This window comes from Oreochromis aureus, linkage group 2, assembly GCF_013358895.1.
Source record: "Oreochromis aureus strain Israel breed Guangdong linkage group 2, ZZ_aureus, whole genome shotgun sequence".
Classification (NCBI taxonomy): Eukaryota; Metazoa; Chordata; class Actinopteri; order Cichliformes; family Cichlidae; genus Oreochromis; species Oreochromis aureus.
Genome location: NC_052943.1, coordinates 27,885,886 through 27,913,127, shown reverse-complemented (window position 1 = coordinate 27,913,127; position 27,242 = coordinate 27,885,886). Strand labels below are relative to the sequence as shown.

The 27,242-nt window shown below is 41.6% G+C and overlaps 1 long non-coding RNA gene across 1 annotated transcript; it reads right to left on the bottom strand.

Annotated features, from left to right (window-relative positions):
- Positions 1-14,648: 14,648 nt before the first annotated feature.
- Positions 14,649-16,269, bottom strand: LOC120443314. The gene is made up of 2 exons (XR_005615335.1): positions 15,210-16,269; positions 14,649-15,125 (listed from the first exon to the last, which is right to left on the bottom strand). It is a non-coding gene; the product is annotated as an uncharacterized LOC120443314 (long non-coding RNA).
- Between the last annotated feature and the right edge of the window lie 10,973 nt (positions 16,270-27,242).

Here is a 27,242-nt window from a genome sequence, read left to right as displayed (position 1 = left end):
ACTTCTTTTGTCCTTCAAGGACCAAAGCACTGGATTTGCTAAAAAATGATACATTTTCTTTGCTAATAAGCAACAAACTCTAATCCTGAACACAGGCTGCAAATCTGACATCTGCAAACTTCATTATTTGTGAGGTGAAAAAATATTTTGGAACTATTTATCAGTTTGTATTCATGATTTCTGAGCTGTCACATAAACTACTGCAGCACAGCAGATATTTTATGGGGGTTTTTTCACCTTCAGGCTTCCTGTATTTCTGCACCTTTTGAAAACCACCAACAGCAAGTTTTCCTAATGTTGTCATTTTTTTGGGAGCACAGTCTCTGAACAGGTACAGTCACATAAGCGGGTTGTTTTCAGGGCTGAAATCAGCCGCGCTCAGGTGTGCGCGGCTCGTCACGGTGGCACACAGAAGGAAAAATCTGATTTGCCTCTGTGCTCTGAGGCTCTGCAGCTGCTGCCAGCCGTGGAGGATGACGTGGGGCTTTTTGGCTTTCACATTGCGAGAAACCCTCCGGTACAGAGCTGTCCCGCTTCGCTGCGAGCGAGGCGACACTTCGACAGGCTCCTCACCGAGCCCAAGGAGGATAAACAGAAAGCTGAAAATTCGAAGACAGCCTCTCACCTCAAAAGCACACCTGAGGTGGCAGCCGGGGCTCCTCCGAGTCAAACGGCCTTTTAATCTCGCTTCGAGGCATGTCAAGTTTGCTGTTGTTGGCCGCCACCCCCTAAAAGGCGTTTTAATCATGCCAGGGATGCGTGAAGTGGTGGCGGCCTGGGGCCGGGCAGCACAGGGCCTCCGGGGTTCCTTTTAAAGGGCGAGCCAGCAGAACGGCGGGATAATGTCGAGATAATGAGACTTCTCATTACGCAGCCAGGTGAGGAAACTGAGTGTTTTGACATCGCCGGGTCACAACTCGCCTCGGCCGCGAGATGAGCGCTCACGTGCACGTTGTGTGAGCTGCAGCCTTGGAGGAGCCGAGGTCTGTTCGCTTTCAACTGCTGAGGACACCGGAGCTGCAGGCTTTCATTTCAGACAGCTGCGCATCAGCCGTCCACTTTAAAGCACTCAGACGGCTCGCTGAGGTGCGGTGACACGTGCCGCTGTGCTCATGGAAAACTGCACGCCTGGAGAACATACAGAGGAGGAAATCAGACTGTGGAGTAACTGTGATGTCACTAATTGGCATTTTAAAGCTGCTCACTAATGATGTTGTCCTGAGGCTGAATAATGTCACATCCACAAACATTTCTTCATGTTTTCTCTTTTTTTGGTCTCTTTTTGGTTTTTGCAGCATTTTGCTTGTTTGAGTCACAGTAAATTATCTGGTTTTACTTCCTGTCTTTGCCTTTTTCTTACCCATAGATTTGATATGTGATGAACTGCCATGAAATCACCTAAAAGTCAACACTTTGGCCAACACCAAAGTGGTTATTTTGGAGTCACAAGTTACCATATTTTGGATGAGAAAGCCAGGTTTGTATGGGTTCAACACAGATTTTGACTAATCAGATAGTAACACACAAATAAAATCCCAGAATTTCACCCAAACTGGAGCTCATTACAACAGCACAAACATGGTCAAGAGGTCCAGTTCAATTAGCTGAGGTGAAGTCTAGCAGACAGCTAATAGCTACAGCTGCCTGTCAAAGAGGCCACGCCCCTAATGATGGAAACTTTAAGCCTTAATGCAATTAAAACAGGTGAGTACTCTGAAAATTCGCCCCGTGCAGGTGTTATGAGGGATTCAATTATCAACAGACACCAAACCAGTTTGTGTATCAGTTGTAAACATGTTTATTTCTGCTGTATAGAGTCTGTGCCAGAGGAGGAAGCCTCGGTTAGCTGGTTTACATGAATAAACTGCAGTTTTTGCCGTTTTAAATAGTCTCATAATTATTACGGATATCTGAAACTTGGGAAACTTTGCTAACCTGTTAAGAACGTTCTAAAGAGCGCTCCTTTAAAATAAGAGTATAACTTTTCCTGTCAGATTTCTAGTTTGTGCTCTGCCAGGTTCTCCTCCACCACGCTGCAGCGATGCTGAATTCCCTCCCCGCTTCTGACCAGATAAACTCCCCTATTTGTGAACTCACAGCTGCAGATAAAGAGACTCTGACCTTTAGTCGGGAAACACTCTCTTGGTGTTTGTCTCCATATTTGTGAGATGTGGATGTTGTTTTCTTTCTCTTTCCAAGGCCTCTGCTTTCCCCGCAATGCTTAGAAAGAGGAAAATAATTACCGCGGTCGAGGCTAGGGTCACGCGGCAGCTAAACGCCGTGGCTTTGTCGACCGCTTTAAAGCTAATGTTTGCTGAGGCGGAAGGTCGCAGCTCTGGGCTCATTACTGGGGGAAAAAAAATAGTCTGACAGAAAGATGAAAGTCGCTGTGCGGTAAATTAAAACTGCTGGAAAAAAATTAAACATGAGCCAAAAAAGTTTTTCCTCACAGCAAAGTCTTCGCTAACACATCCACAGCTCATTGTATTGATTAGTTGTTTGCAGATGGTTAAAATAAAGCTTTGTCATAAATTATTCACAATATTAAAATCCATAATTCTCAGTCCAGCATTGTGATTAATTAATGAGCATCTGAATGCGAGGTGAATATTTACTGCCTGCAAACTCGCTGCAGGTAGGTGATGATGTTAATAATTCAGAGATGAAACCGGCAGAGAGAAAAAGCGAATAATAAAACTCTTCATGTCTTTATTCCAGAGTTTCTTCGTGCAGCCGCAGCAGAGACGGCCGCGCCTGGAACATCATATCGCTGCAGATGAAATATTAAAGAGCTGGCTGAGATGAACACACTGGTTTGTATCAGCAGCAGCAGGCTGAAGCCGCCGGAGGAAAGAGGAAGATGGACGAGTGTTTGGAGAGCTGAGAGAGAGACGATCGCAACGAGGAATATTTCTGATGAGAAAAACTCTCCTGATTCATCAGAGAAAGGTATGAAATATACACCCCGGCCTTACGACGGGACCCCGCAGACACCCGAGGTCAACTCTGAGCTCTGAGAAGAAAACCGCGCTCAGAACCGCACGATCATCTTCACTCAGCAGCAGGACGGGTGCACGATGCGCTAACCGTGTCAGAGGTTCACAAATGAAAAGATGAGGCACGCTGGTGTTACAGAGTTATTAAAACTGCAGGAAAATAAATGTATTGGCAAACATCTAATGCCCCAAAAGTGATCACTTTCTACTGTGGACACGACCTGTTTTTACGGCTCCAGCACTTAAGTAATGCTAACACAGTGCCGAGCAAGTTAAATAGCACATACGGTATAAAAGATAAGAATAATAACCTTTATTAATTAATATGGCATCTTTCAAAAACAGGGGTACAAAGTGCTTCACAAGACGGGAAACAAACAGCAAACCAAAGACTTCAGAAGAGAGAGCTTGGTTGTAGCTTCTGGGCCTGTAAAGACCCTTAAGCCTGCATGATCCCTTAATGTTCACCGGGGGCGACAGCTGTGGTTGCAAAAACACTTTGAGTCCTGTCAATGGAGGGCCGGACCTCAATAAAGGGTTCAGTGAGAGTTTTGAGTTACACTGAATAAAAATCCATTTTGTAAATTTAGGTCAGTCTAAGAGTGAGAAGGGAAGATTATCCAGGGTTGTTAGTGGGTTAAGTCGTTAGCCAGTTAGCTTGTAGTTTCAGTCAGATCCACCCGAGCTCTGCACATCTAGACGTCCCGCCTGCTGTGAAGCGTTGGATCTGGCCTCGAGGCAGCAAGGCCATTAGCTGGATTGTGTGAAAGGGATGGATAGACGTTATAAGCTGGTGGAGCTGCTTACAAAGACAACAAATTGAAGTTGTCACACTCAAAAGCTCCTTTATCTTGCTGTACAGTCAAAAGTTTTTCACATTCCAGAAAATAACCGGTGTATGTAAGCAGTAGGGTTGAGTGCTGTAAAGCAGAAATTCTACTGCATATTCCCTTAGACTGTTCTCAGATCTTACCCCATCCTGAGAGGCTGATTAACAAAGATCATTAAAACGAAGATCAGCCCCTGCACATTTGTTAATACATCAACTTTTATGGACATGGTTATTTATGGGGATGTTGGAGGGTTTCCAGTTTGGTTTGGATTGCGATCCTGCTTTTTCTGCGTGACCTTCACGTCGCACTGTGGTGGTTTTCAGGTGAGCATCAAAAGGTTACGATGAGAACTGCCACCTCCAAGTGTGACGTTGTTTGTTTTCAGCTGTAGAAAGGTGGAATGACTACTACACGTCAGGACTGAGTTGCCCCAAATGAAGGTGAAGGTGTGGAGGGTGGAGCAGGGTGTGGTGTCCAAAGGATTGAGGTCATGGATGCAAGTTTCTTTCAAAGGGTGTCTGAGCTCTTCCTGGGAGATGGGGTGAGAAGTTCGGCCATTAAGGAGGAGCTCGGAATACAGCTGCTGCTCCTCCACATTGAAAGCAGCCAGTTAAGGTGGTTCTTTTATCTGAGGATAGTGTCTCTTTGATGCCTCCTGGGTGAGATGTTTCAGGCATGTCGGACCAGGAAGGAGGCCTTGGATACACTGGAGAGATTTTGTCTTTTGGCTAGGTTGGGAACACCTCGGTGTCCCTGTAGAAGGTCATGGATGGATAGAAGTTTACCTAGTCCGCCAAAGACAGTGATATGTTACACTGGACAGCTTGCAAACCATCTGGGCTCCCTCCACCATTAATGAGGTCGGAGAAATGTGGCTCTCCAACTCGTGGCCACTGGGACATTGGGAGTTTATTGTTGCCTACAGCTTACAGAGAGTTGATATCTTGAAATCTAACTGGCTGCTTTGAGTAAAAATCATTTTAAGCTTCTCAAACAATCCAGTTGAGTAAAAGCAAAAATAGTTCTCAAAAGTAAATCTGGTTTTCTACATTTTTCTTCATTAGTCTGGGCTCAGCTTTGACTTTCTCCTGTGTTTTCTTTATTTTTAATGAACTTTTAAATAAACTTTTTTTCCTTCTGTTTAATCAACCAGTAAATATGAACCCTCGTTATAATTCCTAGGTCCTTGTATGGGATGCGTTTGCATGAACCCGATTTAAAGAGCAACACTTGGTCTCTAACACCGTCTGTGATGTTCCGTGGGTTTCCGTTCACTTTGCAAAAGTTTCACTTCTTCTCTCATTTCATCACGCCCGGCTGGTGGCCAACTTTAAGTATCAACTTTTTTAAAAACTCCTGGTTATCTGCCCTCAAGTCCCTCCCACCAGCAGCTGATGTTTTTTAAAGAAGGATCTAAAATGACACACAAAGACAGCGAGGGCGGGTCATTCAGCGTCTGAAATGTCAGCGGGGTCGGACTCTTCCTGTAATTGGCCCCCTAAATAAAATAAATAAATAAAATATCCGTCTTGTTGTTCAATCGAGACAAAAACACAACCGACTGTAAATGAGCATTTAACACACACTTTCGCAGGACGGACACATCATTTAGAATCGGCGAGAGCGGAGGGGAAAACAGAGGAGAGATGGCAAATAGATAATGAGTTAGCTAAAAGCTTGATCTTGAGAATAATTTGCTTCTTTTACAGCATGGCCTCGAGTGGGAAACCGTTAATCAAAGGTTAGAATGGAATAAACTTTGTTCAAAGATCCTTTTCCTCAAACGTTTAAGACTTGGAGGGCGAGAACGACAGAGGGAAAAAAATCCAATTATTTTCCTCTTTTATCACTTCACTCGTTACAAATAAGACACGCTTTCAGAGAGGCAACACAGTTTAGTTTTATAATTGCTGTTTTACCACCTGCCAGTTCAGCTAACAGTCACTCCGTCTCTGTCCTCCTCTCTTGTGGCACTCCAGCCCGAGATAATCAGCCCCGCCACAATTAGAGCCGTCGCTGCCTCAGACGAGGACGGAGCCCGCCGCCGTTTGTTAACCCAAAACCAAATGAAGAGTGGGGAAAATAATATTCAATATCAGCGTCCTTCCTGCCCTTGAGGCTTATTAGCCAGTTAAAAGCCCTCGCTGAAAGATGTTGTGGTCAGGAGGATGTGACGGGGTCGTCGGCCGGGTTGCGTGTCTGCTCGGACTAATTTCCTCTTTAAAAAAACCTTATTTTAAAAAATCCAAACAATGCCCAAACCTCCCAAGCCCCCAAAACCCACAGATATACCCTCAAATATCTGTAAAGTGTCCCCAAGTTGTATGTTAGTCATGTCTACTTAAACTCTGTTTTTTAATTAACTGGCCTTTTTTTTTTAAAAAAAATATGAATTTCTATTTTATAGTAAAGAAAATAACTATTCTTCTATGATAACATTTACCTAGGTGTTCTTATAATTACGTATTATTCAGTATATCAATATTTAAAGTTAATCTATAGTCTGAATAATGATGTCCCTGTGAAACCAGAATTGATCATATTTCGACAAAAGGATGAAGGACACAGATACCTGCTGATTACTGGGCAGTCCAGAGCGGTTCATGAGCTATTCAAGACCTCTGATGTGTCGATTCAGGTCTGTCGACTAAGATTTCCCAAGTTTTTTGTATTTACACATAAATTTTCCACAATTTTTGCGTCTCTGTCAGGGCTGTGTAGATGGAACGAAAGTTGGACCCAATGTGCAGACACAGACGGAGGATGAGTGTATTTCCCAAACGTGAATATTTATTGACAATACACACAAAACTTAAAACTGTAAGCTTTAACCAGAAGTGTAACTACAGCAGCAACTGAGAATCAGCCGTGGTTCTAACATGGGTTCTCAGGGAAGGGCTCAAGGTTTGGGGTACGATGGTCAGAGTCTCTGCAACAGAGGTAACAGTCAGATGGGTTTCAGGTGGAAAGATGAGTAAACGTGTGAGGATATTTTTCTGTCCCACTTGAGAGCAGTTCGGAGATGGTGAGAGGGGGAGCGCCAGTCTTAAATACAGTAGACTGGATTGCAATCAGGTGTGGAGAATGGGCAGGCTGATGAGGCTCCACCCAGGGGTGGAAACCCAAAGCTAATGGAAAAACACAGCCACTCACCCCGGCCATGACAGTCTGTGATTTTTCACCAGTCAAGTTTCAAATACGTTTATGTATGTAAAACTAAAAAATATGGCATCTGTAAGGCTTGCTTGCGGTTAACACTTCTTTTACAGCTGTTGTCTTTGTTGCCATGGTGACATGTCCTATGAAATTAAATGTACTTTCTTTGGAAGTATGCGGTCAGTGTCATGAAAAAGTGTGGCGACTCTTATCCGTGAACATAAACAGATGACAGACTTTTTCATTAACATCGATACCCTGATCTCATACCAAAAAGTAATCTCAGGAAAACAAAACCAGTAAATGAACTCATATTTATGTGACAACAAGCATGAACATGGAATCAATCAAGTCACGAAGGAAAGTAACTTTTGGTGTTCATGGACACAAACTGTCACGTTTTCGTGCAACAGCACAAAGTTGTTTTAAGTGCCTAAACCTTACCAAGTAACATACTTTTAATTGATGCCATATAAAAGCACAAATGGTTGTGGACAGCTTTTTAAACTGGACAGCTTTCTTTTCGTGTACTTGGACACGAGTCAGACGAGATCGGATAGATGAAAAATCCTGTTCAAGTAGAAACGTTGTGATATGCTGAGTTTATTTTGCAGTGCTGGAACTGCAGCTACTACAACACATCAAGAATACTTGTTCAATCAGTAAGATTCATTTCACTTTGGTCTGCGACAAATTAAAGCGATTTACACGTCTCCTTTATCAGGTTTTGGGACAGTAAGCTTTAATGTTGAAATGGATCCAGTTTAAAGTTTCAGAGCTCTAATATGCAGCGAATCCCTTAGAAATAAACAGCAGCACCGAGAGCAGACTCTGTCACAAAATAATTAAATGGATTTTATCATTATCGTTATTATTATTATTATTATTTTGTATGTGCTTCATAGATTTTTAGGATAGGATAGGATTCAACTTTATTGTCATTACACATGTATAAATACAGGGTAACAAAATACAGTTTGCATGTAATCAGAAGAGCAAGAGCAATAACTGCACTAAGAGCTGATTATTAGGGGTGCAACAATACTCGTATCGGTATTGAACCGTTCGATACAGTGCTTTCGGTTCGGTACGCATATGTATCGAACAATACAAAATTTTTTATTTATTTTATCAACTTTTCTTCTGACGATGCTGTCTGTGTTGAACGCTCAGTTGATCTGCGTTCGACTACTCTGCCTAGGCTGCACTGTCGAGTGCAGATCCACTGAGCGCAGCGCAAGCTAGCAAGACAGAAGCTAAGCTCGTTGCAACATGGCAACTGCCTCAACGCTACCCGAAATGAACCTCCCCCACCCTCATTCAGATCTGGCCTTTGGAACTATCTTGGTTTTCATGTGCAGCATGACCCTGATGGTAAGCGCGTCATGGACAAAAGTAAAACAGGATGTCGGATGTGCCACGCAATGCTCAATTGGTGGGAACTAGTGCGTTAGCGCAGTTAGCTTGTTAACGTGTTGACGCCGTCCAGCCCCATGCACGGGGCGAGCCGCGGTAACTCGTTAACCGAGATTTGCAGCGTTATGGTGTTTAAGTCATTTTAACGAGATCAACGCTGACAGCACTAGTGGGAACACAACGAATATGACTGCACATTTACGCCGACATCATCCTAGTGCAAAGACAAGTGGAAGCAGACAAAAACAACAAGCACGCATGCTACAAACTTTACCCGAGTCATTTAGGCAGCCGTTAGCATGATGATTCTCCTTATGGGGACCTGATATGTTTAATATGCTGCTGAGAATATACCCCAGAAGAAGCGTATAGTATAGCTTTTATTTTGGAAAGAGCCATTTCTCTGTAATAAACTCTCTTTTCCAAAGATGAGTGATTTCTCGATCAGATAGATTTATTTTATTTTATTATTTTGTTGTTTCAGCAACATTAAATTTAAAAACTGTACTTTTGAGTTAAAATATATATTTATAATTTTAATAAATGACAAATTAAAAAGGCATGAACATTTTTTTTGTATCGAAAAAAATATCGAACCGTGACACCAAAGTATCGAACCGAACCGAACCGTGAATTTTGTGTATCGTTGCATCCCTACTGATTATATACAGATAAGGGTAGAATAAAAGGTGGGAATAGTTATGAACAGATTATGTAAAAATAAGTTAAATATACAGATGTTTATATTGCTATACAGCGAGTAAATATACAGATGTACTGATGTATACAGATAAATGGTGAGTATAAATGGTTACCACCATTTTAACATCATCTGCTAACATCTCTAACTAAAGTAGGTGTCACTCATAGGGATCCTTCAGAGAGCCCAAAATTTGATAAGGACCATCGTGATAGTGCTTATCTCTGACTGGAGTTTCAGGTTTTGTTGAGCCAGCTAACACAAAGAGAACCCGGCTGCGTTGAATTTCATCTTTCAAAAAGTGTTGGCAGAAAGTCTTTGATGATGTCAGCCCAAGAACTTGTGCTAAAGACTTTATGCTGATGATGGAATTTAACTGTTCACCGTGTTTTTCTGACATCAGTGTAAGTCACTAATGTTGCTTTAGTGCATGTTTCTCTCTGAAAGCTATTATTAACTGCACGTCCTGGCTTTCAGATTAATTTGTTCCTTACGTTAATGATTTCAGAGCTCACCTGTGACACATTCTGTTTTCCTTTCTTGTTTTTGTGTTATTTGTACAAACCGGAACGAATCTCTCTGCACGTTGCATGTTTACTCCTGAACGAGTGGGTAAAACTCCCGGGGGGACCGATCAATAACTCTGAAACTTCTCAGCTTCAGTCTGAACACGGAGAGAGAGAGGACTAGATGTTCCCTAATACAAATTATCAGAAACAAACAGAAACCAATAACCTGTTCACTCCCCCACCCTCCTGCCCCTCCTCATCATCCTCCAAAATGTAAAAATTTCTCTCGCTGGCGTCGACACCCTGCAGCCATAAACAGCAGAAAATATGAAAAGAGAAAAGAACAACATCAACAAAACAGGGGGATGAAATTTCACCGTGAGGGCGAAAATGAGAAATGACATAATAAAGCGATTCTATTAAAAAGCCATCTGACCGTTAATAAAAGTAATGATTTGATGAGAACATCCCGTCGCAGAGCCAGAGGCGGCACAGGAGGAGGTTCGACCGGCTTTTATTTTTATGCTCCGACACTGCTGAGAAGTGTGTGTGCGCGCGCATGTGTGTGTAGGGGGCACAGTATAAAAAACAATTGCTGCCTCTCCCATCTCTGACTTAATGAGATTTGGTGGCTGCTGCTGCTGCTCATGTGGCCGAGGCTCAGGTATTATTTGTTGTTGGAGGTGATGGCAGGATTGGATAAAACACACGTCTCACTGCAAGGCGTCGACTTTCTCATCTGCTGCAGAATATCAGAGTTACTTTCTGTCAGTCTGCCGCTCCATATGCTGCATACTGAGAGACGTGCGACCGGCCACACATTTACATTTCAGGCGCAAACACGACGTTTGTGAACATCGTGAGGCCGAGAAGAGGGTGAAGCACTTAACCCGAAGCATCGTTATTCCTGGCTCTACCGTTTGCCTTTAGCTTAACTAATTATTATTAATTATTTTTATATTGTGTGCAAATAACACCCAAGGCAAATTTCATTTTGTTAATTTTTTAATTGAAAAACAAAAAACCCTGAAGCGTTAGTTTTTAAATCAACACACACAGCGTGTAGTGTCTCTCAGCGGTGCTTGTTGTAAATTCTTGTGTTTAAAACCTTCCAGAATCAACTAAAGCTATCATAAGGATGCTAACTCTCTCGTTTACAGCAGTGTGCTGTCCGTGTCCCGCCTCTATCCCCTCACTGGTGAACAAAGACCCTGTAAGACTTGAACTACTCCTCGTGGGGCAGCAACTCATTTCCAGGCTGGAGATGGCACTCCACTCTTTTCCAGCTGAGATCCATGCTCTCAGATTTGGAGGTGCTGACCTTTGACATTGTTCAACACCCACCAGGAATGGGAGTACAAACTAAGATCTCATTATGGTTGCACGGACAACTAAAAACAGGTAAAGCTGAACACACAGTTTGCATCATGCTGTGCTCAAGGCGTGCTGACATATGACAGGAGAAGCAGTCAGCCTCTGACTTCCTGTCGGTGGTGGAAGAGCAAAGGGAACACCTTTTTCCAGCAGATTTTCCAGTCGAATGTTGGACAATCAAAGCAGCAGGTGGAGTTTTCCTGACTCCCAGAGGTTCATTGCTGCTGGGATCGGGGCTCGCACTGTAGCAGCGTCGTTTCTCCTTTTTATGTGTGAGATGACCAGAGCGTGCTCCAGCTGCAGCAGCTTCACTGGTAACTTTAACCCGCTCCCCCATTATAGCCTCATACTGGATAAATAGGTCCATTTATTAGGAACACAGTCCTTATGAGACACTCCAGAATAAACCAGGTCCAAAAAGCTTAAATTTCATGGGGTAAACATTTTTCTTCTGGAAATGTTCATTGTTGTCTCAAAGCAATCTGATATTCAATTTCCTATTTGTTTATATTATGGTTTTCGACATTAGCATCTTAGTAGTGCTTATCGGGGAGCCAATGAATGGAACTTGGCTGCAGTTCAGCTAAAGGAACAGCAGGAGGTGCTCATGAGTCCTGAATAAACAGGATGAACGAAATAAAATAAAATAGTAAGTGACAAATGCATCTAGACCCAAAAAAGACATCTGATGTAAAAACTACATAATATATTTGGAAAATTGTTAGAGCAGGTGAAATGCTGATGAAACAGTGCTTATATGATGCTATGTACTAATTTAACATTGTCTTAGACCTTCTGCTGTTGAGGTGACAGGAAAATAGAAGTAATGTGATGAAACAACTGCATGACGACTTATACTAACACAAAGTAAACCTTGTTTGTGTAACAAGCTGATTTAGGCAGCATTAGCACACGTTCACATTGTATCCGTAACCCTTTCCACTGTTCAAACCAACAACCTTCCAGTCACTTCTGTAACTTTTAATGCCTCTTTGTCTCAGAGCAGAAGCCAGCTGTAAATGCACTCTGCTTTCTTTTAATCGCTTTTGTGTCTTTTAAGCCATCTGTTTCCTGTCATTGTCCTCAGTCCCCTCGACACAGTTTTGGGGGACAAAATAATATAGTTAGAGTGATGGGTGCATTTAGACACAGCCCCACATTTAAAAACATGAAATATGTCTTTGTTAAATCACCCTGAATCTTCTAAATGGAAGAATCATTTCACCTTCAGCTGTTTGGCACCAAAATAAAAATGGGAGATCACTCAGAGCCTTGAGTTGTATGAGAAGTGAGGCATTCGTGCCTTGGCTGAATACAATTTCTTACTTTTTTGTGGGTTGAGGTGATTGTATTACTGATTTTGGTGCAGGTAAAGTCCAAAACATTGTCATTCCCAGACTGTGAAATGATGCTGTTTTATCAAAGGTTTGTCTGTCACGCATACACAGTGAACTTTTTTAGTTTTAGGTATTTCCCTACCAGGTCGCCCTTTTCCTACATGTAGATTCAATGTTGTGGGGGGATGTAATTTAACCCCGACCTGAGCTACAAATTGTGATGTGAGCTACCAAGTATCAAAAAATAAATTTGCATCAAAATCTAACAGCACTGTGTAAAAAATCACATCTAATGGAGCTTGAGAGGTTCCACAGAGAACCAAAAATTGGTGTACCAAGAACCCGTGAGGCTGTAACTGCTGCCAAAGGTCCTTCAAAGTGTTGAGCAAAGACTGTGAATTCTTATGGCATATTTTTGTTTTTTGTATTTTTTTAAGCATTTTCAAGAATTTCAAGCAAACTTTTCTCATTATGTCTGAAATGAATTCAGTTTGGTGTGGACCAAAGTCTGAGGTCCACATTTTTTTTTTTTTAAAACTTGTACATCAGGAAAAACCTCAAGTATTTTTTACCGATATGAACTGATAGCATTTTCAAGAATTTCAAGCAAACTTTTCTCATTATGTCTGAAATGAATTCAGTTTGGTGTGGACCAAAGTCTGAGGTCCACATCAAACTCACCATGTGAGCAGCCCTCCAGCTTCCATATTGTTTCAGCCTTTAAAACTTGTACATGAACAGGAAAAACCTTAGGCTAGGCTGCTGATAAATCATGTTCATCTAAACTGGTGAGGTAGAAAGAACACCTGTATATACATGAACTGCTATGATTATTTCACAAACTACCGTGATACTGTTCTCCAATCCTGTTTCAGTGAAACTAAACAATCCTCGATTTAAAAATAACAGCACTCTGCAGCCCACCAAACACAGTGGGTATATGAGGCGAGTTACGCCATGTCGCAAGTTTTGTGAGGTGTTTTTTATGTATTTAATGGATCGGATTACATTTTAATTTCTCACCGATATCCCATCCAGTAATTTAGGTCAATATCGGACCGATACCGATACGTAATATCGGATCGGTCCATCTCTAGTATATACATGAACTGCTATGATTATTTCTGGAAACTACCGTGATACTGTTCTCCAATCCTGTTTCAGTGAAACTAAACAATCCTCGAAAAAATGGCAACTTTCGAACTAAATTGGCAGTCGTGTTACTGCCACATTTTAATTGGCGTCTTAAAAAACAGCTTGCTCTTATAGAGCTGTGAAGTGGGAGGATATATTTTGGGACTCCTAATTCATCAGATCCTGTTAATTTTTTTGGCATGATCACAAACTATTAAGCCAAGATAACTTCTTTACTGTTTGAGTGAATGTTATATGAACAGACTCAAATGTATGTTTTACTCAGAAATAAAATAAAGTTTTGGCTGTCGCATAAAACAGCTCACCTCTGAAAACAGTTACGCTTTATGCATACCACAAATAGAAAACCCACAGGTGTCAAAAATTAACAGCAATATGAAATTTAACTTTTTGAGTATTTTAAGGTGTTTGTGCCTTAACACAGCTGACACAGAAACAAGCCACTAAGAGCAAACTGAAAAAGTTACACTTACAGTAAGACATTGCCAACAATACTTCTGTTATTTTGAATTCTCTCTGAGCCTGGTTCTGCTGGAGGTTTCTTCCCGTTCAAAGGGAGTTTTTCTTTCCCACTGTTGCCAAAGTGCTTGCTCATAGGGGGTCATTTTTCTCTGTATGTATTATTGTAGGGTCTACCTTACGATGCAAAGCGCCTTGAGGCGACTGTTGTTGTGATTTAGCGCTGTATAAATAAAACTTAATTGAATTCTGCTGTTTTTCTCTGCTCCACTCTGTGTGTGAAGAGGGAAAGGAGAACCAGCAGTAAAGACTCTCACACTAACCTGAACATTAACTAGTAACAATATAAATAAATCCTTTTTATTGTAACTATTCCTTATTTTAACTATTTCCTTTCTCTTAATGTATTTAAGAAAATAAAATAAATCCTGCCTTTGAAACACAATCACAATATCTCCTCACCGCAAGAGTACTTTGGTAGTTTTAATGAATAACGGCACTGTCTGTATCTGTGAAATCTGCCCATTCAATCTGTGGAAGCACAATGCTAACATAGCTATGGCTGTTAGCTAACAGCAGCTGACAGCAAATGAGAATGGCAGCACTCATCAACAGAAGAGTTCAGGATATCCTCAACAACTCACCTCAGCATTGCTGTCATTGGACAGAAGTGAGCTCCTGACTGAAGGGTAAAAACATAAAATATTGCAAAATATTTTGTCACGTATTTATTCATAGTTTATAATGTATTCCTCAGTGTTGATATTATTGAAATATTTTAAAATGCAGAATGTGCAAAAAGGTTTTTACACACAAAAAAACTGTAGAAACTGTGGTCGTTGGGGAAAGGCAAGGTGGCAGGCCGCTATGAGGTTAAGACCTGACGATTGCATTAAAGGAATAAAACTGCCAGGGCAGTTCTTTTAAAACGTGTATGTTGAAGAAGATGCAGTGTTTTCATTTCTTCTTTAAAGACCTGTCGCAGCTCTCGCAGAGTTCCTCGCTGGCTCTTCTTCAACACCACCTCTGTGCTCCCCTGTTGAAATGAAGCAAAGGGAAAAAATAAAACCTTTTCTCTTGTTCTGTTCAGAAAAATCACTCCTACCCTGACGCTGGCACTTCCTCAGAAATCCTGATGACTGTGCAATCTCCCTGGAAGCAGAAGGCTCTTTCTTCAGAGTTTGAATACACTTTAAGGAAACAAGAAGAATGTGACAGTCCGTCATCCGCCGTGTCAGCTTGACTTTTAAAGGAACAAAATAATAAGCACAAACCTGGAAAGCAAATTGATTTCTGAGGGATGTCCGAACAGTTGAATGTCAGGAAGCACTGGGACATGTTTCCGTGTCTGAGGAGCAAAAAACTCCAAATTTCTGTGAATGCAGCATTAACGTCAGCCCACCTCCATCCTCCTCTATGCTGGTTTCTGTTGATGTTTTTCCATTTATGAGCGACGGGTTGAATGGCAGCATCATTAACGTCGCCGTGTCGAGATCCAAGGAAACAAAAGGCGCCGAAGGTTCGAGTGTTTTTCAGGCACAGAAGAAAACCTTGGACAAACTCACCATCCCTTCAGTTCAACATTGCACCTTTTGAATTTTAATGAGGTTAGAAAAGCGCTCAGTGAGTCACTTTATGATAACACAAAGGTGCAGCTGATGAAATGACAAGGACAAACGTCTTTCTCATTAATTTGGTATGAATATTCATGCAGGTTTGTGGTTACTGTGAGGAAAGCCGACTCATAATAATTTCCAGGGCTTCAAAGTTTGAGAGACTTTCAGACTTTTATTGCACTTAAAGTATGACTTTGTCAACAATATTAATATTACCTTTACTTTTGCTGTTTCTCTGTCTGCTCCACTCTGTATGTAAGAAGATATACGTACAGCCAGGCTGAGAGGAGAAAGTAACGTGACCGTGAGTACCAGCAAGAAAGACTCACACAGATGTAAACACACCTTTTTATTTCAACTGTTTCTATTCTGTTAAAAGTTATTATTTCACTACGTATGTTTGGACGATTGTCTCGTGTATTTTGTTAATTCTACATATAATTATTTTGCATCTGTTTGTGGTGACTTTATAAAAAACAATTTTTTAGAATATCTTCCTTTATTTCCATATTTTCTGCATCGCATCACGCTGCTGTCATAAGGCAAAGAAATGATCGATTACTTTGTTGTGAGGACTATTACACTCTTAAATAAATGTATAAAAATTTTTAAAATGTTGTAGATTTCCCTTCTAAAATCACGTACGCTTTTCTACGTATTTGATTGTAAACTCTCATTATGGTGAATGTCACAAAGGCGGTCGACGCTCAGCTCTGCAGCTCGTACTGCAACTCGGCTTCTTTTAAATGATGAGGACAAAGAAAAGTGTGGAGTCTAAAAATGGCATCTGGTTTTAAATCCATACGTTGGATCATTCCTCAAAAAAACAGAGGCTGTAATTACACGGAGCTTTTTGGGTCTGATGCGGGATTGATTAGTAACTGCAGGACATCCTTGAACCAGATCCTTAAAAAATGGCGAGCAAGGAGAACGGGAGCAATGCCTTAAGTGAATTTAAAAATGCAGGAATAATTACACATATACTGCAAACTAATTAAGAAGCTGTGAACTCTGCGGCCTCATTCCTCCCTCGCAGTGATTACAGGACTCATATTTCAGACTCGTGCAGCCAATTCTTCTGCTGCGGACGGACAAACGGAAGTAAAACTCGACCAAAATGGACCCGTGACATCAGACGAAGGGGAAAAAAAGAATTAAAAAGGAAGAAAGTGAGACTGTGGTTACTATTTCAAAGTCATCATATTAATTGTGTTGGAGGACATAAAAAAGAGAGGCTCTGTCTGCTAAGAAGCATGGATATTTTTATAATTCAATGGGTGTAATTTATATCTGCAGCAGGGTGAAGACGTCCGCCGGAGTCCGGCCAGAAAAATACAGAAAATAAGATTATTAACACTAATAGTTATGATCAAAGGTAGGCCAATAAACCGAGTCTAGAGAGGTTGAGTTCAGTAACATCAACCCAGTAAGACAATTTAACAGATTTTAATGTCTTTGCATCTTTTTGTGTCACTTTTTATACATCTTCATTTCTTTTCTTTATTCTCTTTGTTTCCCTTAAGTATTTTCAGCTGTAGAGAGTACATTAGTTTGTTTCCCAAAGATGACCTTTGTTTTCTATTCATTTATCCATATTGATGCACTCTGAGGACAGTGTGCATTTTTCTGTGGACATTTCATGTGTGTTTATGGTGACTTTGTTTTCTTTTAACGTTTCAAGTCGTCAGCTTCTGGATATTTTAAAAAAATCCATCTTTTGTGTTTCCTTCTTGATATTTGCTTTAGATTGTGGACATTTTGTGTATATTTGTAGTGATTTTTTTTTTTAATTTATCTTCTATCTTTGCTTTTTTTTTTAACTGTGGTTTTCACAGTGTGTCAACTTTAATCTCTGTTTTCTCCATTTTAACCTCTTAGCTTCTGTCTCAGTGTTTTTGTCTGTGCATCTAGTTATGCGTTTTCTCTAGATCTTTAAGTTTGAGTCTGTGAATCTGATTTTAAGGCTGATATTTGTGTCAATAGTCTTTGTGGCTGCTTGCTTCAGTTTGAAGTCTTTTTGCATCCATTTCTTTATACTGCGGTGAACATTTTTTAACCCAAATCTTTATTTTTCAACCCCTTTTGTTCACCATTTGTTTCTATTGAAGTCTTTTAGGCTCTGTTTGTTTTTGCTTTTGTGTTGTTCTGATTTCTGATTTGGCTTTTTTGGTCTTTCTTAAATTTTTCACATCTTTGTGATAATTTGCTTTGCTGGGAAGGTTTCTGAAAATCTGTGGATATCAATCTGTGCCTTGTGGCTTTCTGTCGGTTTCTTCAAACTGAGGCTGACTGGCTTCTGGTCTTTCTGTACATTTTTAGTTGTTAAACCTCACCTCCACCCTCTGACTGATTGTTTTCTATTGTTTTAAGACAACTTTAAGAGTTCAGGGCTCAATTATTGCATGAATGACCTGTTGAGGTGATGATTTACTCTGAGACGTGGTGATGACGAGGAGAGAAAAGCAGGAAGAAGAGGAGCGAGGCATTAAGTCGGCCTGGATTCGTCCTCTCTTTCTCTCTTTGTGGCGCCAAATCTGCCGAGTGGATTAAAAGAATCTTCCACCTTGTACAAAAGGGTTAGGGGTTTGTGTATGGGATTTCCTATGCCCCCTGAATGCACCATAGGTGTGCATGTCCGCAGCTTCAGTTCAGAGACAAACGGCAGCTGAACAACGGACAGTGTGTGCGTTCATAAGACCGTGAGTTAATGTTTTACTTCACTCAGTTACGTTGGGGTTCAGCCATGAGTGTATTTGATGACTTACCAGCAGTTTCTGCTTCTGTTTAAATAACATTATGTATAAGTGGCAGTTTGCTAGCATAACAGATTTGTTCGCTAATTAGCTTCTAGCAGAGAGATTCGTTGTTATCGTGTTGTTGATTCTGTGCTCTGTGTAACAGATGATAAAACAATGTAAAGTTGCCTTCAGTGCATTATGTGTTAATGCATAATGTCTGACTTTAAGTTTATGTAACCAGTCTGAAGTATAATGTCAGCTTATTTAGTTGCATATTGTACTTGAGTACACCTCAGTTGTATCTTTATGTTTATTATGTAATTTGATTCTAATTGATTTCTATCATTATGCTTTGTCTGCAGAAACCACACACTCTTTCGCCCAGCTGCGGGCACATTCTTAATTGGAAATACAAAGAATGACAACTTTATTCCTGGACTCTGCCTGTTTGTTCCTCTCACATCTGAACATTTGCAAGCGTTCTGACCCGACACTCTGAAGTGATTGCTGCCAGCTCAGATTTCTTTCACCCTTCTAAACACACCTGCTCTTCAAAGTCAGCTCTTCCCCTCCACCCCACTCTTCAACTCCATCCTCTTTTTCTTCTTTAACTTCTTTAAGCAGCAGATACTCAGAGAAGCTTTATCAGCTGCTGTATAATTTAACAAAATCCGACACAAAGACCTCAGCAGCGACTTACAGGCAGAGAAACACACAGCGAGCCAACCCTGCTGCACAAATATTCAAACCACGACTACTGCCAGATAAAGTGAGAATTAAGAGCGGCCGTGCCTCCGTATCCTGCACGTCATTTTGCCTTTTTAAAAGGCAGGAGTCGCTCTTATCAGTCTTCTGGAGCCGCGGTGCGACGGCGTTCACAGGAGGGTGATGCTATCTGAGGAAAAAATTCATTTTGAGCTCATCTCATCTGTCCTCTTCTCTCGATTCTCGCTGTCAGTGAAATGTGATGGAAGGCTCTTTTTAGAGGTGACACTTGATTGACAAAGACAGACGCTGTTTGAAGTCTGTCCGTCATGTAAATCGAGGCTGATTAAAGCCACGGCAGAGACGTTCGAGCTCTGCTTCGTTTTGTGATTACAAACGCTTTATTCCCGCTCTGTGGCTCGTGTAAAACTCAGAACTTTAGAAATTTGTTGTTTCAGTTGAAGATCTGAAAAAAAAAATGTTTTGGGAAGTTTCTTCTGTAAAGGCTGAAAATTTGTTGTTTTTGACGCCAGAAGAAAAGTCAGACCACAACAACTCATTAGTGCCATTAAGGTGAGTGTTGCCTCAGCATGTACTGGGCGTCATCCTGTTAAATACCACAGACCTCATTTATCTTACAGACACTAAAGGTGGTGTATTTCTTAAAAAGTCTAATAACGTGAACCTTACATGTCCTCTTGATCATCACACAACAGCAGTTTGTCTTTAACCTTCAGTAAACTGAGCGGTTTGCATCTCTTTTTCTGGATGTCTAATAAAAATATATTTTTTGCAGAAACATTCAAAATCAAGGCTGCAGCAGTAAATCCAAATGAAGCACTTAGAATATAATAAAAGCTTTAATTGGTTTTAGTGACGCCTTCATTTTCTACACCTGCTGTCACACTGGCATCACACAGTCCCGATGACATCATTAAGGTCTTATTTTGTGGTATAACTGTCAAACTGTTTTTTATATTTATATTTATTGATTTGGAAGGATGCAATATTTAAGTAAGTATCGTGCTGTTCTCTTCACTGCACCTCTGTCGGCTGTACCTCTAGCAGAGTCAGGCTTTCTTGCTGCTGTCTCTTACAGGTGCAACTATGAGTATGACTGTTCTGTTAATAGAATAGACCTTTATTGTCAGTTTGCATGCACAACAAAACTGTGGAATACGTGCCAGGTCTTTTCATTTTGGAGCCTGTGGGTGACAGCGATTCCCCCTCGGTCCCAAGGACCTGAAGACCGAGAACCAGCAGGACTTTTTAGCGTGTTGCAAATGATGGTTTCGCAGCGCTCTCTGAGAGCGTTCTCTGAGCGGCCTCCGTGAGCGAAATCCTGCTGCTTTTATTCACTTGACGAGTTGGTTTGGTAGCACCTGTGTCGATTGCGAGTTCAGCTCTTGCGCTGATTCAGTTGTGCATTTCTTACATCTCACTGTGTAATTATCTTCTCCTGGAGGGGAATTTGCCTCACCTACAGTGCTTCAAATTTAGAATTTCTGTGACACACACGAAGAGTGGATAAATCAAACTACTGCTGAGCATCATCAACTTGATAAAAGGCTGTAATCGTGGCTCCTTTACCCTCACAGGAACTCCGAACAGTTTCTAAGGAAAGAAATGCATCCGAGTTGGAATTAACTTTTTAAACTGTCAAAAAAAGAAACGCAGTAAAAGCTCCGGTCATTTCTTTTCTACGACCTCGCTCTGCCACCTCTGGCAGGTTTATTTAAGCAGTCAAAAACTGAAGAGCTGGGCTTCGTTTGTCTTTGTTACCCCTTTTTAATACGAGGAGTTTAAATTGTTCAGACTTACTGCTGCAGCTGAGATCCACAGCGTTTTATTTTAAAACAAAGTATAATCCTCACTGGTCTTTAAAATACTCAAACTGTCTGGCAGTTTTCTGAGTGTCTGATTACCACACTAAAAATAATTTCATTTATCTTTTTTTTGTTAACTTAAACATGTAAAACCTATAAAATCTTGTTGTTTAGTAAAAAGAGAGAAACTGGGCTGTAAATGATCCTTAAATGATTAAACTTCTGATTAAAAGCTTGATCACAGTCCACGCAGCGTTACCGCCACAGGCCAAAGATGGACAAGCGTTAAATTTACTTGGCAGGGATTTCCCAACATAACCGAAAGGTTTGCTGGATCAGGATTTAAGCCCGAATACTGCGTGTTTCCAGATTATACATACAGGAATTGTTCAAAAACCTGCATTTTTTCAGAGACAGTTTTTAGAGATTTCTGCAGTGAAGTTAAGAAATGCTGAAGTAATTAGAAAGTGGGTGTTTTGCTGTTTTTGTGCAGCCTGTTTTTCTGCCTGTTTTGTCCCATGCTGAGTCACATCATAATTTTGAAGGCTTTTCCGTGGATAACTCGGAGTTGTTGAGGTCATAGCTCATTTAACGTTCACCCAAGTAACAAAGAAGTTTTCGTCAACAAAACAAAACAAACAAAAATAAGCCACCGGAATCACAGCAAACCAAATTTGTTCATTTACTTTGTTTAACCTTTGCAAAATTTTAATGAGCAACAGTTTTACTTTGAAAGCGCTGGTCTCAGGTTCGGCCTTCATCACACTCGCTCAGTTTTCTTTGCACAAGTCTGAGAATGAACCAGATGACCCAACTGTCGTTCACAGACAAGCAAAGTTTTCACGAAGCAGACATTTTTCATTTTACACCTTTAACAGTTACTTTATTCTGTCATTTATTCATCCTGATAAAAATATCAGTGAGATTAAAATTGTCTGTTTAATTGTGACCTTGGCGAGAGCAGACACTGAAATGCACAACTTCACCTGAGGCACTTTACAAATCAGTCAACACAACATCCATATCTCATGTAATAAAGGATCAGGACGATTCAAGGCAATGGGAAACGGTTTCCAGTGAAATACCATCTTAGACCATCTCAGATGATCTTAGACCTCCACCAGTGGCACACCACCGCCCACTTTTGTTTCTCATGCAGAGCTTTCAGTCGTCTCCTCACTCACACATTCTCGGTGTTCTCAGACGCTTCATGTTTTCTTATCAGAGTTTTATCTGTAGTCAACAGACATGTTTTTCCTGCGCCGCTGTCATCTGAAAGTGCTCAGAGATTTTTAAACTCTTTGAGATGAAGACCACCTTCATGTGACGTCTCAGCCTGATTGATGATGTTAGGATCAGTAAAGCCGGATGTGGTAAAGATATCCGGGATAGTTCGGACCTTGGTTTTTTTTTGTTTTTAGTGCAAAGGTGGTTTTCTTCTTGTTTAACATACATGCGTGTTTTATGTGTCAAAAAAACTCAAAACTGGCGCGTCCACATATATTTGTCTCTACTGTGTACACATGTAATCACACTGACTCTGATATTTAAACTTGATCCTGAAAACACTCCAGCATGCTGCTGCTGCTGCAGCAGCTCGTGTTTAATCAGACGCCGTCCCAACGGCATTAACGCCGCTGACAGATCCACTCCTGACGTGGGCCCCCAGAGGAACCGGGCTGACAGAGCCCCGCCGCTAATCCCGCGTTAGCACGGTGGCGTTCCTGCTGGCGTCTCTCCCAGCTGGAGTAAATACCTGTTCACACCTCGCAGATAAGCAGCCGAGAGCGGCGGCTTTAACGACTTTCCTCCACGACTTTCACTGTAATTAACTCGGAGGCTGCAGAGGAGACGCCGCTCAGAGCCGAAGCCAGGAGGTCTGAGGGGGTTTACAAAAACTGGTTTCTGAGGAGCTCATCGCATGTAACACTTTGTTTTTCAACCTGTTACAAATAATCAAGACAATGATTTAAGACCACAAAATTGTCTTAATGTTAAAGTAATGAAATATCTATTTTTCAGAGCAGATTTATATTTAATTTGCACTCAGAGTAAATCAGCAGGACAACAACAAAGAGGCCTGTTCGGTTTCTTGGACTGCAGCTTTGCATGATTTCACAGATCAGCATAATCGTTGTCATCAGCTCCTCGCCTGTGAGACATCAGCAAAATAAGCAGTTGGTGGGTGTGGTTTCTGTGGCCTTTATTATCTGCTCTATGACATCACACAGAGCCAAGAATAGAAAAAAACGTGAAACGCTGAGTGTTTAGATCTTCCTCCACTTTTTCTCTGTCAGTGTCCTCAGCATTCTTCTATCTAACTCAGGGGTGTCAAACTCGGTTTGCATCGTGGGCCATTGTCAGCCCAGAACACAGCATATCTCTAGAGTTCAGAAACACGGGCCTACAGCTTGACTTGAAGTCAGTATAAAATATATTTATTAAAAAGAATCACAGCAGAATTCAAAGGTTTGAGCATTATGTGTCATGGTAATGTGTTAATATCTACAGGGGATTAAATATTCATGCAAAGTGAAGGTGGTGCCATTAACAGGGGTTAAAGTGGGATTTGGCAGGTGGGGTACCCCTAAGATTGGGTGTAGCAGGGCGGCGTGAGGACAAAGAATCACTTTGTTTCCATCCATCTTTGTGTATAGGCCGTGTTTAGCTGACCTGTGCTGTTGCACTTTGTGGTTTTAGCCACTAAGCACTGATTTCCATCCTCTAGAGACAGTAAACACACTATGAAACATCTTAAACATTTTAAATATGAAATGATGTCTGCTGCTCTTCATGTAACCAGTCCAGCACATTGCATCACAGTAAACTTCATCACAGTTGATTAAAATTAAATTAAAACATTTCTATTTGTTTTGCAAGAATGAATGAGGACATAATTTAAAAAATATATTTCCAGTATAAAATTGTTGTTCTTTCTGTCCCATCGTTCTTACATCTTCCTCCATCTCTGAAAGAGTCACAAAACTTTGCACTATGAACGCGTCACAGGGATAATAAAGTAAAAACAGTGAAGTGTAAGCCGGCCGTGAGAGGGCATGCATCTCACTGGAAGCTACTGGTGTTCAATACTGCAAACTCTGGTACTGATCCGATACCAATTACAGGGCCAGTATTACCAATAACATATTCTGAACACATATTAATGACGACTAAATCACCGCGATTTTTGTTTTCTGCAATAATAAGTTAACATAAGTGATCCAGGGCCAGGGACAAGCTGGAGTGTGATTTTAAAAAAGTGAATGAATTAAACAGGCTGCAGTGTGTGTTTGTGTGTGTGTGTGTTTAAGGGTTTAATCTGTACACATTTCAGTTCTTTCAAAAAAATCTACTCAGCAGCTCAGAGCTGCAGACTCTCTGCAGGCAGGTATATTCAGAGGTGTTTATGGAGAGCCCGCCTCTCCATAACAAAAACCTGAAGCCTCTCAGTCCTGGGAGACGACAGTGTGCTGGTGAAAAGATCTCTGGGCGTCCATGTTTTTCTGAGAAGTGAACTTTCAGAAATCCACACTGAGCAGCAAACCTACACCTTTTCTTGTTCGAGACATTTAAAAAATTGATTATAAGCTTCGCGTCCCGGGGCCTCGGCTTCAGTTCTGCTTATCAAGCTGTGGACCCTCTTCACTCCCTCTGGATTGGACAGTTTGTTTCTGCTGCTCATCATGCTGAAGTTAGGACTTTTTACCTGCCGGGACTCTCTGAAGGCTCCCACGCTCTCATTTGCTCAGAAAACGATTCAAACCTGTCTGCATGTTGCAATTTTAGGTTTGTAGAAGTGAAACTGTGCAGCAGTGACATCTCATAGTCTCTAAATGACTTAAACATATAGAATTTAAGGAGTTTGGGAGTAAATCAAAAAGTTTGAAGGCAAAAGTAATTTTCAGTGAGGTAAAGTTGAGAACAATTATCTTACTGCTGTATAAAGTATTCATTATCTAGAGGCTGGTGCCTGATTTTTGTGTTAGAAGTAAAAATTGACCCGAAATGAAGGAAATGAGATGACTGACACTCCATTGTGTCTGAACATGTTTGGATTTGTAGACGCACAGAGTAGAATAACTTTGGTTTTTGTTCATGTGTGTTTTCAGAGTTTCCCCCCGCGTCTCTTTATTTTTCCTCCACAGTGAGGCTTTAAATTTAGAAACTCGCGTGTAACGGGGCAGCTGGGGATTCGCTTCTGGAAGAGAAAAAGACTGAAAAGAGAGAAGCTTCAGATCCTTTTAAGAGCCGATGTAGGACATGACTCCCAGGTGACAGCTCTCCAGCCTCCCACCCAACCCCCTCCAACCAGCAACCATCTGAAGCCATCATCACCCCAAAGGCAACAAACACCAAACCCAGCGGGGAGCTCCGAGCTTTGCTTAGAGAAGCTACTGTACTCTGCAGGATGGAGAGAGGAGCTTTAAGGAGGGCCTGGGAGACCAGTTAGAGTAGCTGACTGACCCCCTTCTCTCCTTTCATCCATTAAAACTTTTCCTCTCTCGGGCTCCCTGCTGGACTCCGTGTCGTTTCTCTTCTCCAGCTCCTGATTCTCAGTTTGGACAACCATCACCGCCGCTGGCCGGGCGCCTAATGACCGCCATGAAAGCAGCCAGCCGAGGACGGAGAGAAAAGAAAACAAAGCCAGGCCCTCGAGATGCTCCTCCCGATCCCCCCGGAGCTCCTCGAGGCCGAACGGGTCCTGAGAAAGAGGAGACGGTTTATACGCCGGTGAGGAAGCTGATATACGAAAGCTGGAAACACTGTAAAAACACAGCCATCAAAACAAAACTCACTGTTAAAGTTTTCACATATTCAGTAATCTGATGACTCGTTTAGGTTCATTGTGTCCGCTTCTTTTAAAGCTCTGTCGTTTATCATGGAGACATATCTGAAATATACAGCACTTAAAATTTATCAGAACAGCTGTCATAAAAAAAACAGTGAAACCTTTTAGGAATCTGTGGAAACCTAAAATTAGTCCAACAACAAACTGAGTGGGAGTAGAGAACAGGTGGAGGAATGAGCTGGAGAGAAGAGGAATGAAAGACAGCAGAAGCAAGACAGAATACATGTGTGTAAATGAGAGTGGGACAGGAGGAAAGGAGCAGAGTTAGTCAAGGTGGATGAGTTTAAATACCTGGAGTCAAACATCCAAAGAGAGGTGAGAGTGCTGGCGGGGTGGAGTAGGTGGAGACGAGTGTTGGGTGGTTTGTGACAGAAGGAGAGCAGCAAGAGTGAAAGGGAAGGTTTACAAGGTGGTAGTGAGACCTGCTGTGATGGTTTGGAAATGATGGAGGCTGACGTGAAGATGTTCGGTGGGTGGGACAGACAGGATCAGAAACGAGTCCATCAGAGGGACAGCTCAGAGTCAGAGAGGCTGAGGGCGTTTGGATACGTGGATATGTTGGAGCTGCCCGGCAGGAGGAAAAGAGGACCTCAGTAGATGTAGTGAAGGATGACGTGCAGAGAGTTGGTGTCACAGAGCATAAATTTCAACCACTGAAATTGTTTTTTTCTGTTCAGAAATGCAAGTAAATGACTGAAATTTGTTTTAGGTATTTCATAGATAACAACAATAATTATATTTCACCTTTAAAATGTTTTGATTAAAGAGTTTGCACATACTTGTAAAATAACCATCGCAGAAACATAAAGAATATTTTGGAAGTTACTAAAAGTGTTCATTTAGGCCATCTGTAGTGTAAACCTCACATTCAGTGTTGACTGATCAGCAGATAAGGTGGCGTTTACATCAATGATTGACTAAATTGATAAAATTCCACCTTAACTCACTCTGAGTTCTGTTGTTGTGCTTCAGTTTCATTTACAGAGTATTTACCTCCATGTTTCTTCTCTGTTTTATTAAAAACATTAATATGAAGTGTGTTTCTGAGCTGCTCGGTTCACCATCAGAGGCCTGTTTCCTGTAGCATGGTCAGCTGACTCCACCTCCAGCTGTAATCAACAGGCTATTTCCTGCCTGCTTGATTTAAAGCCTGTCCTGTGTTCAGACCTAAACCTAAATGCTGTCTCTTCTTTCTTCCCTTGGTGCGCGGACATTTGCACAGATCTCGGGTCCCGCTTGGCTCCTGATGCGTGTGCCGATGGCGTTGTGGTCCCGTCGGCAACAGCGTCACATGCAGGAAAAGTTTTACAGCTTCATTTGTCGGTGAGGACAAATCGGCTGAGATCTCCCCGCAGAGATTAATGGCACGGCAAATCATGGCTCGTGTTGGCGGGGCGACAGGCGTTCCCCGGGTGCCGTTCCCCGTGGCTGCGGCTCATTTAAAAGTCGTATAATCTCAAAGGTGATGGAGCGTGAGGAAAGCACATCGCTGGACTGGGACGTCTGACAGCAGCATTAAGACCTGCCAGGGCCGCTTCACGACGCCCACAGGAGCCCCCCTCCTACATCACTC